The sequence below is a fragment of the Sciurus carolinensis genome, chromosome 2, assembly GCF_902686445.1.
Source record: "Sciurus carolinensis chromosome 2, mSciCar1.2, whole genome shotgun sequence".
NCBI classification, from domain to species: domain Eukaryota; kingdom Metazoa; phylum Chordata; class Mammalia; order Rodentia; family Sciuridae; genus Sciurus; species Sciurus carolinensis.
The window spans coordinates 76872039-76884260 of record NC_062214.1 but is presented as its reverse complement, the minus strand read 5'-3'; the positions used below and the strand labels follow the sequence as shown (position 1 = coordinate 76884260).

The following is a 12222-nucleotide window of genomic DNA, read 5'->3' as shown; positions in this document are numbered from 1 at the left end:
TGATGTTTCCATTCCAAGCTTTCTGAGGAATCTCCACACTGCTTTCCAGAGTGGCTGCACTAATTTGCAACCCCACCAGCAATGTATGAGTGTTCCTTTTTCACCACATCCTCGCCAACACCTATTGTTGCTTGTATTCTTGATAATTGCCATTCTAATTGGGGTGAGATGAAATCTTAGGGTAGTTTTGATTTGCATTTCCCTTATTACTAGGGATGTTGAACATTTTTTCATATATCTGTTGATTACTTGTACATCTTCTTCTGTAAATGTAAAAAAAAAAAAAAAAAAAAAAATAGAGATAGGGTCTTGCTAAGTTGCTGAGGCTGGTTTTGAACTCTTGATCCTCCTGCCTCAGCCTCCTGAGCCACTTGGATTACAAATGTGCCCCAATGAGCCCAGTGACTACACACTGTTTAGAACAAGAAGTCCAAACTTTGTAAGCCGGTAATAAAGATCCTTGGCTACTTGTTCCACACCTACCTTTTAAACATTATTTCCAAATATTATATTTTGTATAGCTTGTGTTCTACCCAGTGTCACCACACTACTACTATGGCCTACTTCTTTTCCTCTTCCATGTTTGTTTACCCTACCTCTTTCACTGTAAGAGTTCAGAAAGCAACCCTCCAAGTAAGCTCTGTTTGAATTCCAGAAGTCAGAATAATCAGTCTTTTCTGAATTCCTAGCCTTTAACTGGCACCTCTCTGGACACTTATTCTCTAGGCTGTATTATGGTTCCTTATGTACATAATTCATATCCCCTTCACTGTGGCTCCCTGTGAAGAAGTGGCTTACCTATCTCATTTAATCAACCAACAAAAATGTACTGAATACATACGACAGACATTCTATTAACAGGAGTACAGCAGTGAATAGAACAGATGAAAAATCTTATCCTCATGGAATTTACCTTCTGTTGGAGGTAAGGTGGAACAAATAAACTAAATAAGGACATGGAAAGTGGTAAATGCGATGGTGAAAAATAAAGCAGATTAAGGGCACTGGGGGTGCTGGGGTTGTGGCTCAGTGGCAGAGCACTTGCCTAGAATGTGTGAGGCACTGGGTTCGATTCTCAGCACCGCATAAAAGAAATATATAAAATAAAGGTCCATTGACAACTAAAAACATTTTTTAAAAAAAGGGCACTGGGGAGTTGCAGGAGAAGGAGGCCTTGTGGAGAAGGCATTGAGTGAAGACAGCAAAAAGATGGGAAAAGAACACAGCAGCAAGAGGAGAAAGTGCAGAGGCTTTGAGATATGAGCAAGTACGCTATTCTCTAGGAAAAGAAAGGTCACTATACTTGACCCTGAACGAGCAAAGTTAGGGGAATATCACAGCATAGTGAGGGTCAGATCATGTGGGGTCCCTTAAAGACTATACACAAATCCAAAAGATATGGACCAGATCTGCAATCCACTTATTTTACCAGATCATAACTTATTTTCACTTAGAGTCAGCACAGAACTTCATATAAACTATTCTAGTTCAAGTTGATTTACCTGAATCCAATACAATTAGATATGCACAAATTTTTAAGGCTGAGTATGCTATAGTCTGAGGGATGCTCTTAGTTCTTCAATACAAAGTAGCCTCTTTTTTTCCTTAGCTTGTTAAATAGGGGCTTAAAAAATATGTGTGTATATGTATACACATATGTACACATACACACAAACACAAATTTATTTACTTATTTTAGCCAGGCATGATGGTACACATCTGTAATCCCAGTTACTTGGGAGGTTGAGGCAGGTTCACAAGTTCAAGGCCAGCATGGGCAATTTAGTGAGACCCTGTCTAAAATAAAATAAAATAAATAAAAATAAAATAAAATAAGTAAAGTAAAATTAAATTAAAGTAAAATAAAATAAAATAAAATAAAATAGGAAGCAGAGCAGCTATGGATGAAGCTCAGTTATAGAGTGCTTGCCTAGCATGTGTGAGGCCCTGGATTTGATCCCCAGTACTTAAAAAAAATTTTTTTAATGAATTTTATTGGATATATTTGAAGTTTACAATGTGTTATAGGATACACTGAGATAATAAAATGTTTACTATAATAAAGCAAATTAACATATGGATAAAGTGTAATACTCAAATCATGTGTCTTAAGTATGAGTGAATTATTTTTATAACAGAAATATCCTGAAAACAAATTATTCTCCCTAATAATAACTAGCACTTACTGAACATCTTCCTAAGCATTGTTCCAATGATTTACAAATATCATTTCCCATCTACACCGTAATTGGAAGAGGGTTTCATTATCCCCACCTTACAGCTAGAGAAACCTAATATCACAAAGGTATGGGCACATGCAGAGGACTACACAGAAAGTAAGTGAATGGACTCTACTTTTATACCTGGCTTCCCATATCATCTTAAAACTTTAGAGTTCTTAGTCTTTATTTCTGATTGGTTTTTACAGCTATCTAAAATTAGCTTTAATTTTTCCAAACCTCTCATTTGGTTAATTATTTTAAAGTCCCTACTTACAAATATTCCAGAATCTCTTTGAAAAATAAATAAAATTGATAAACTCTTACTCAAACTAACCAAAAGAAAGAGGGGAAAAAACCCAAATTATTAAAATTCGTGATGAAAAAATATCACCACAGACACTACTAAATACCAAGGATGATTAGAAACTATTTTGAAAATTTACATTCCACTAAATTAGAAAATCTTGAAGACATCAACAAATTTCTAGAGACACAAGACCTACCCAAATTAAACCAGGAGGACATAGAAAATTTAAACGGATCAATTTCAAGTAATGAAATTGAAGATGCCATCAAAAGCCTACCAACAAAAAAAAAAGCCCAGGACCTGAGAGATTCTCAACTGAGTTCTTTCTACCAGACCTTTAAAGAGGAACTAACACCAATCCTCCTCATATTATTCCACAAAATAGAAGAGGAGGGAACCCTTCCAAACACTCTATGATACCCTAATACCAAAACCAGACTAAGACATACCAAAGAAATAAAACTTCAGACTAATATCTCTGATAAACAAAGATGCAAAAATTCTTAATAAAATACTGGCTATTTGCATACAAAAACACAGTAAAAATATAGTGCACCATGATCAAATGGGTTTCACCCCAGAGATCAAAGATGGCTCAACATATGGAAATCAATAAATGTAATTTACCACATCAACAGAATTAAAAACAAGAATCATATGATTATCTAAATAGATGCAGAAAAAGCATCTGACAAAACATAGCATCCATTCATGTTCAAAACACTAGACAAAGTAGGGATAGTAGGAACATACATCAACATAGTAAAAGTCATTTAATATACGTTAAACCCAAGGTCAACATCATTCTAAACGGAGAAAAACTGAAAACATTCCTTCAGAAAACTGGAACAAGATAGGATGCCCTCTTTCATCATTTCTATTCAACACAGTCCTTGAAACTCTAGCCAGAGCAATTAGAAAGAAATTAAAGGGATATGAATAGGAAAAGAGGAGCTTCAACTATCCCCATTTTTTGACATGACCCTATATTTAGAAAGTAAAAAAAACTCCACTAGAAAACTTCTAGAACTCAAAAACAAATTCAGCAAAGTTGCCGGATATAAAATTAGCACTCATAAATCAATTGCATTCCTATATACCAATGATGAATCAGTTGAAATCAGGAAAACTATCCCATTCACAATAGCCTAAAAAAAAAAAAATTTGGGAATCAATCTTACAAAAGAGGTGAAAGACCTCTACAATGAAAACTACAAAACACTAAAGAATGAAATTGAAGATGGAAAGATCTCCCATGTTCTTGGATGGGTAGAGTTAATACTGTCAAAATGGTCATACTACCAAAAGCACTATACAGATTTAAAAAATTTTTTTTTTTTTGGTGCTGGGGATTGAACCCAGGGCCTTATGCTTGCAAGGCAAGCACTCTACCAACTGAGCTATCTCCCCAGCCCTAGCACTATACAGATTTAATGCAATTCCTATTAAGATTCCAATGACATTCTTCATATAAACAGAAAAAGCAGTCATGAAATTCATTTTTATAAGAGGTCCAGAATAGCCAAAGCAATCCTTAGCAAGAAAAATAAAGCAGGAGGCTTCACAATACCAAACCTTAAATTATACTACAGAGTTATAGTAACAAAAAGGGCATGGTATTGGCACCAACACAGGCATGAAAACCAATGGAATAGAAGACACAGACAAACCCACATAAATACAGTGGGTCTGTCTATCTCAGACTAGACAAAGGTGCCATAAACATACATTAGAGAAAACATATGGTGCTAGGAAAACTGGAAATCCATATGTAACAAAATGAAATTTAACCCCTATCTCTCACCCTACACAAAACTCAACTCAAAGTGGATCAAAGACCTCGGCATTAGACCAGAAACCTTGTGCCTACTAGAAAAAAATGTAGGCCCAACACTCCACCATGTCAGCTTAGGAACCGACTTCCTCAATAAGACTCCTAAAGTACAAGAAGTCAAATAAAAAATCAATAAATGGGATGGAATCAAACTAAAAAGCTTATTCACAGCAAGGAAACAATAAAAAATATGAAGAGAGAACCTACAGAATGGAAGAAAATCTTTGCCAACCCACACCTCAGATAAGGTGCTAATTTCCAGTTATATACAAAGAACTCAAAAAGTTTAACACCAAAAAAACCAGATAACCCAATCAATAAATGGGCAAAGGAACTAAACAGACACTTCTCAAAAGAAGAAATACAAATGGTCAACATATACATGAAAAAATGTTCAAATCTCTAGCAATTAGAGAAATGCAAATTAAAACTACTCTAAGACTTCATCTCACTCGAGTTAGAAAGGCAATTATCAAAAATACAAGCAACAATAAATGTTGGTGAGGATGTGTGGGGAAAAAGTACACTCATACATTGCTGGTGGGACTGCAAATTGGTGCAACCGCTCTGGAAAGTAGTATTTAGATTCCTCAGAAAACTAGGAATGGAATCACTATTTGACCAATTATTCCACTTCTCCATATGTACCCAGCATGCTACAGCCACATCAATGTTTATAGCAGCTCAATTCACAATAGCTAAACTATGGAAACAACCTAGGTGACCGTCAATAGATGAATGGAAAAAAAAAAAAAAGTACTATATATATATATATATATATATATGTATATATATACACACACACACACACACACACATATATATATATATATATATATATATACAATCGAATACTACTCATTACAGCATTTGTTAGTAAATGGATGGAATTAGAGACTATCAATGCTAAATGAAATAAGCCAATCCCAAAAAAACAAAAGATGAATGTTCTCTCTGATCCGTGGATGTTAACACACAACAAGGTGGAGGCAGGGGATAATAGGAGTTCAGTGGATTAGAAAAAGGGGAATGAAGGGAAGGGAGGGAGAATAGCAACAGGAAAGACACTGGGATGAATCTGACAATACTTTCCTAGGCACGCATATGACTACACTACAGTGACTCTCCATATCTCCATGTACAGCCACAAGACTGGAACCCTAATTAGAATAAGGTACACTCCACATTTGTATATCAAATTGACTCTACTGTCATGTATAACTAAAAAATAAAAAAATACTCCAGAACCTCATCTCCAACCCTAATTTAGCAACATTAGTCATAAATTAAAATTTTAACTTACATGTAAGTTTAATATGGTCTCTCTCTGGAAAACCAGGGATGATTTATTCATTCTCATTTCCTCGTAAATACAACCCTTTATTCCCATTTAAAGTTTTAAACTTTACTGGCAGAGTACTTCAGCCTGGAAAGAAGAAAATACAGAAGTAGGCAAAAGGACTAAGTTACTAAACACTTTTCAAATTTTATTACTGGCCGCTATACTCATTTTACTTAGCAACTAATATGAAATCTACTCAATGGTTGCTTTGACAGTTTACTGAAATGAAAGATCGTTACTCTAATATTTCATCTTATTAAAAAAAAAAAACCCTACTAACTGGACACATAATGTACAACAATTTCCAGAACGCGAAATCAAGCTGTAATACTACATTAAATGACATTTTAGCAAAGAAATTAAAGAAGCATATTCACAAAACTAACTTACACTGAGTTCTGCACAACTGCATGAAATGGAACACAAGATTCAGGGATCTTATAAGTTAGGAAATTAAAACAGACATGTTCAAAGCGTTACAGCAAACTGAAACCACTTTCTAAAACTCACCAAGGCAAACCTACTCGAAAGAACTTATTGCCACCGCCAAGGCCAAGGAGCCAGATTTCCGTGGGATTGAATGGCAATCCCATTTGCGAGGAACTTCCTCACGGCGGATTACTAGGAGAGCCGCTTCCATCTCAGAACACGCATGAAAGAAAGTCGCCCCTGAGGGGCTGTTCCCTGACCTAAGACCGGCAGGCTGGCCCGCAAATCAGCCCCTTCGCGCTTGCCTCAAAGGAAGGAGCAGCAACCTCACCCCAGCCGGCACGCGGGCCGCGCCACTTCCCCTCGGCGATTCGGCCCCAGGAACCTTGGCTCACACCCCAACACAGGCCGCTCCCTCCAGCGCTCCCGCGGCCACCGTCGCCGTCCAGTGGGAAGTGCGAGCATCCGGGGCTGCTGCAGTGCAAGCCGCCTCCTCCATACGGGCGCTGAGATAAACCTACCCAGGACGACCTCCAGCCCCGCCGCGGCCGGGACCGAGGGCCACCGCGGAGGAGAACCAGGGCGCTACCCAGTGACGCAAGAGGCCACGCGCGCACACGCGCAGTGCCGTGCCACGCAGGCCCCGCCCCCCAGGCGCCTCCACCAGCCGGTTCCGGCTTCTTCACCCGGCTGGGGTCAGCAAGGCGCGGGGGCTGGGAAACGGAAAGGAGAAAGGTGGTAGGCAGTATTTTATGAAGAGACATTTACCCACGAGGTGATAAAAACATAAGGCCTGTGCGGCACTTATTTAAAATGTGAATTTCTAGAGGAGTTCAGCGTGTGCAGCTGTATTTGAAGCAGCGTCTGGGCGATGCAAACGGTACTCATAGCGGGCGAAGGGCGGGGCCGGGCCCAGATGCCAGGGGGCGGGAGGGGCGTGGTGAAGGAAGCAAGGTCTGCTTCACAGCCACCCGGCACTTTCTTCCCAAAGGCTGAAACCGACCGGATCCCGAAATAGATGCAAATTTGTGGTTTGATAAAGTTGGTGGGTGAATTTGTGATTTGGTAGGATGCTGTCTTACGACACTTGGAATAGAGATTTTTCACGAAATGCCTAGGAAATTGTTAGGCAATCCCGCCTCGGCTTCTGCAATGGAAAAATTCCCGGAAACCTACCACCAAGGTTTCTTCCAAGAAAGGCGAGAAACCTCATTCATAAGAATTGGGGAGGAAGACTAGCTCCAATTAGCTAGGTGGTGGGTGAGGCCTGCCAAAAATCAATGGTTCGTTGGTTACAAGGTGTAAAGATCTCTTGGATGTTGTGAGTAGACACAAAAACACTGTTGTGTAATTTCAGTCATCTGTGGTGAGGATCTTTGTAAAATGAATGATAATCTTATTATCATTCCTGTTCATATGAACAGGACTGAAAACGGCAAATGTAGTTTCTTCATTTCAGACTTAACGTATTGGTCTGTTTTTTTCTAGACTGTATACAGAGCCTCTGTGGTTTGGGTAAAGGTCACTATGCAGTTTCTAGTTTAAAAGCTTTCAATTTGCTGTGATCTTGGCAACCAGACAATTGTGCATTTTAGAACTGATCTTTGTTTTTTAGCCTGGGGCCATCAACCTCAGTTCTAGGTCCTGACCTCCTTCCTGTGGGGTAAAGGAACCAGCGGTCCTCTCTATAAAGTACAATGAAAAGGGACCTTTGGTCCATGCTCCCACTTCTAGCGTAAATCCAGATCTCTATTGTGAATATCGAACCCAGCCTTTTCATGGCTCCAACCCTTTTTTGTTTTTCTTTTTTTCCTTTGTTTTTGAGACAGGGGTCACTAAAGTTGCCCTGGCTAGCCACAAACTGCCTCAGCCTCCCAAGTTGCTGGGTTTATAGGCCAGACATGCACATCTGGTTCAAAGGACCTATTTTGCTTACTTCTTTGATCTCAGCCAAATTCTGACTTGATGACATTGTCAGATAAGGAATTACATTGAATATTAAAATATGACTGGAAGGTTGGTCTTTGATGATATGGGTAGATTAACAGTATGGCTGATTCTTCACCCATCCATGTGCCTACACGTTTTGCAGTGACTTTGCAGCTACCATCTATCCCTTGAATCTGCAATGGCCTTGGGACTGGCTTTGAGCAAGAAAATGTGGCACTTCTTAACCTAAATGGAGATGAAACCTGAACTGGCCTGCAGGAAGAAGGGACCATGTGGGTTCCCCTCCTGACCTACTGGCTGACCCATAATTGAGGCCCTTGGGACTGGGCCAAGTTGCTCCAAGTCAGCAAAACTACCCCACTGATATATGACATATGAGAAAGAATAAAATGATTGTCTTAAGCCATTTGTTTTGGGATGGACTGGTAAGCAGCAATAACTAACTGATAAAGGCAGCAACAGGGCTGGGGTTGTAGCTTGGTGGTAGAGCACTTGCTAGCATGTGTGAGGCACTGGGTTTGATCTTCAGCACCAAATAAAAATAAGCTTAAAAAAAAGCATTGCATACATCTACAACTAAAATAAAAGTGCAACAGACACCTCTAGAAGGCAGATGATTTTAAGAAAATATTGGTTGGCTCATATGAACAGGAATGCTTTGTTCCAACATGCTAATTTAACCTAAGGAAACCAATATGACGCATGCTCTTTAAATGTCCACATCATTTCTCCAACACATAGTATTGCACAGCTTGTATTCTGTGAGTGTTCAAGCAGTGATCATGAAATACTTTTAAAGTTTTAAAACTATTTTTTTTCTCACATATTTCTGATAGAATTCTAAAATGGCACAACTTCTTTGGAAAATAGGTTGATGGCTTCTTAAAAAGTTAAATCTATTCCCACCATATGACCCAGAAGTTCTACTCCCATGTATTTACCCAAGAGAATGAAAATATGTATCCATGAAAAGACTTATAAATTAACATTCCATAGCAGCTTTATTTGTAATAGTGAAAAAACTAGAAACAACCCAAATGTTCAAATGTGAATGAATAAACAACTGTTGGCATATCCATATAACACTACTTAGCAATATAATGGAATGAACTATTGATACATACTATAACATAGCTCAGTCTCAAATTAATTATGCTAAGTGAAAAGTGCCAGACCCAAAAAGCAATAAAAAGTATATGTAATTAATTGCATTAATATAAAAGTCTAGGAAATGGGTGTCACTATATAGTGATAGTAAGCAGATTAAAGATTGCTGGGGAACAGAGGAGATAAAGAAGGCAGGATTACAGTGGGTCGAAAAGGGTGATGGATGTGTTCAGTTCTGTTGATAATTTTCATTATATATAATGATATAATGCTCTCATTATAGGACATGTCAAACTTACCAAATGGAATACTTTATAAAATGTGTATTTATTATATGCCAATTATACCTCCATAAAGCTATTAAAATCTTGTCATTGTTACAGAAACATAGGCAAGACTTCTTATTAAAATAGTATTTTTTAAAATCATGTGTTAGGAAATCAAATGGTTTTCTTATGTATAAGTTGTTCCCCAACTCTTATGTTTTGGTTTTGATACTACAGAAACACAACAGCAGAGTAGATGATTATTTTTTTTCTTTTCTTTTTTTTTTTTTTTTTGCAGTGCTAGGGATTGAACCCAGGGCCTTGTGCTTGCAAGGCAAGCACTCTACCAACTGAGCTATATCCCCAGCCCTGATTATTTTTTCTTTTAACTCAATCTTGATCACTAGAGTTAAAGATGCCCAATGTCCTTCCAAAGTAAACTGTGGCATTCTCTATCATTTAATTTATCTTTTGGTGGTACTGGGGATTGAACAGGGCCTTTTGTATGCTAGGCAAATGCTTTAACACTGAGCTACAGACCCAGGCCCCTCTGGCATTTTAAAACATTACTATTATATCATGCTTTTCAGTTAATATTACTGTTCATTCAAGGCCACAGATGATATATAAATGTAGTAAGGCATTTTATAGAATATTTGGTTGAGAGATGGCAGGGAAAATCTGAAAAAGACAGGAATAACTCAAAGTGAATTTAGGTAGAACACTAGGATATTCATTAAAGGCCAGGAGTTGGCTTTTAATAATTGCCTTGCCTAGTGAAACAGAATGTATGTGCTGAGCAGAATAATACCCATTCAATAATGTCCACATCCTAATCCTTGGAACCTGTGATCATGTTACATTACATGGCAAAAGGTGCTATGTAGATGTAATTAAGAATCTTGAAATGGGGAGATGATTCTGGATTGTCCAAGTAGGTCCAAAATAATCAGAGTTCCTTCTAAGGGGAGAAATAGGAGGGACAAAGTAAAAAAAAAAACGATCACAGTGGAAAAATGGTTGGAGAGGTGATGTTGCCGTCTTTGAAGAAGGGGGGAGCCACAAGTCAAAGAATGCAGGCAGTCTCTAGGAACTGAAAGGGACAGGGAATGGATTCTTCCTCTGAGCCTCCAGAGGAATTAATCCTGCCAATGCTCAGTAAAACCCATGTTGGACTTCTGACCTCCTGAACTATAATATAATAAGCCACAAAGTCTGTAGTAACTTGTTAGAGCAGTCATATAAAATTAGAATGAATATGCCAAATTCAGTAGGAAGAGAAGATACCAAGATCCCCCAGGCATCTTCACCAAATATAAAAAGATGCAATTTCATAGGCAACCTAGTTTACTCTTTCCTGCATCATTTCACTTATTTTATCCAGATTGATTGTTTGTTTCTTGACTGGCACTTCTCCCATCCTGCTACCTGTAATCCAGTTTCACTCCCAATGTTTTCTAATATCTTCAGCTGAAATTAATCCCTCTCTTCTCTGAAATGCTAAGAGACATAGAGGTACTTAGATATTTTACAACTGTTTCTTGACTATGCCTCCACCTCTCCAACTAAAAACCTTTTAGAGACTGCATACCATGTGAGGTTCAAAATAATAGGTCTGTGAGTGTAGCTCAGTAGTAGATGACTTGCCTAGCACGTGCAAGACCCTGAAATTCCTCTTCAGTACACTTATAATGGTGTATAAGTAAGTGTGATTAATACTACAAGAAATATGCTGACAACATCACACCTAAGGGTCATCTGATAGGGACATGACAGCAATAGAAGAACCCTAACAAGGTTCCAGGAGGGTAGGAATGGCTTGGTTTTCTGTGCTCCTCAGAACTAAGTATACAGCTCACATTTAACAACTATTATGCCTGGCCAGCAGCTAAAACTTGACAGTTCCCTAGTAGTAACCAAATAGGGCTGCAGAATTTGCCATTTACACATTTCGCAACCCCAAAGAGCAGTCTGGAAATAATTAGCCATACAAACATTCCTGATGTCTGTAAAAGTATACTTTGATCAAAATGTGTATAATTAAAATAAATCTTTTTCAGGCACAGTGGTGCATACCTGTAATCTCAGCAGCTCAGGAGGCTGAGGCAGGAGGATTTTGAGTTCAAAGCCAGCCTCAGCAATTTAGCAAGGCCCTAAGCAACTCAGCAAGACCCTATCTCTAAATAAAATATATAAAAGGGCTGGGAATATGGCTCAGTGGTTAAGTGCCCCTGGGCTCAATCCCTGGTGCCAATAAATAAATAAATAAAATCTTTTTGGATAGAGCCTAAGAAAAAAAATACTCAAAATATTTTTCTCATTTAATAAAATAACCGGGGCTGGGGTGGTTATAGCTCAGTGGAAAAGTGTGTATTTAGCATGTGAAAGGCCCTGGGTACCAAAAACAAAAAACAAAATTATAGGACACTAAAAACAATTAATGACAGGATTTCTGATGATGCTCAGAGTACTAAAATGTGTTATGATTCTCTAATTTTATATGGACTTAAAATATAAAATATGTTAGGCAACTCAAAAATGTGTAAAAGGTTTGGATGTGGTGACATACACCTATAATCCCAGCAACATGGGGGACTAAGGCAGGAAGATCACAAGTTCAAGGCCATCCTGGGCAACTTAGTGAGGCCCTGTCTCAAACTAAAAAATAAAAAAGACTAGGGATGTAGCTCATTAGAGACTGTCCCTGAATTCAATCCTTAGTGCCAAAAAAAAAAAAAAAAAAAAAAAGGAAAAGGATTAATATT

At 38.2% G+C, this 12222-nt stretch overlaps 1 protein-coding gene across 6 annotated transcripts in view; it reads right to left on the bottom strand.

Moving 5' to 3' along the window:
* Positions 1-6721, bottom strand: part of Nipa2 (NIPA magnesium transporter 2) — a 28904-nt gene extending 22183 nt beyond the window's left edge. For 3 of the 6 annotated variants that reach the window (XM_047541345.1, XM_047541348.1, XM_047541343.1), the window contains exons 1-2: positions 6466-6721; positions 5667-5789 (exon numbers count right to left, since the gene is read on the bottom strand). The gene's annotated coding sequence lies outside the window, so the exon portion shown is untranslated. Of the gene's footprint in view, positions 1-5666; positions 5790-6215 lie in introns of all 6 variants that reach the window. The other 3 variants (XM_047541346.1, XM_047541344.1, XM_047541349.1) reach the window with 2 other exon arrangements.
* Between the last annotated feature and the right edge of the window lie 5501 nt (positions 6722-12222).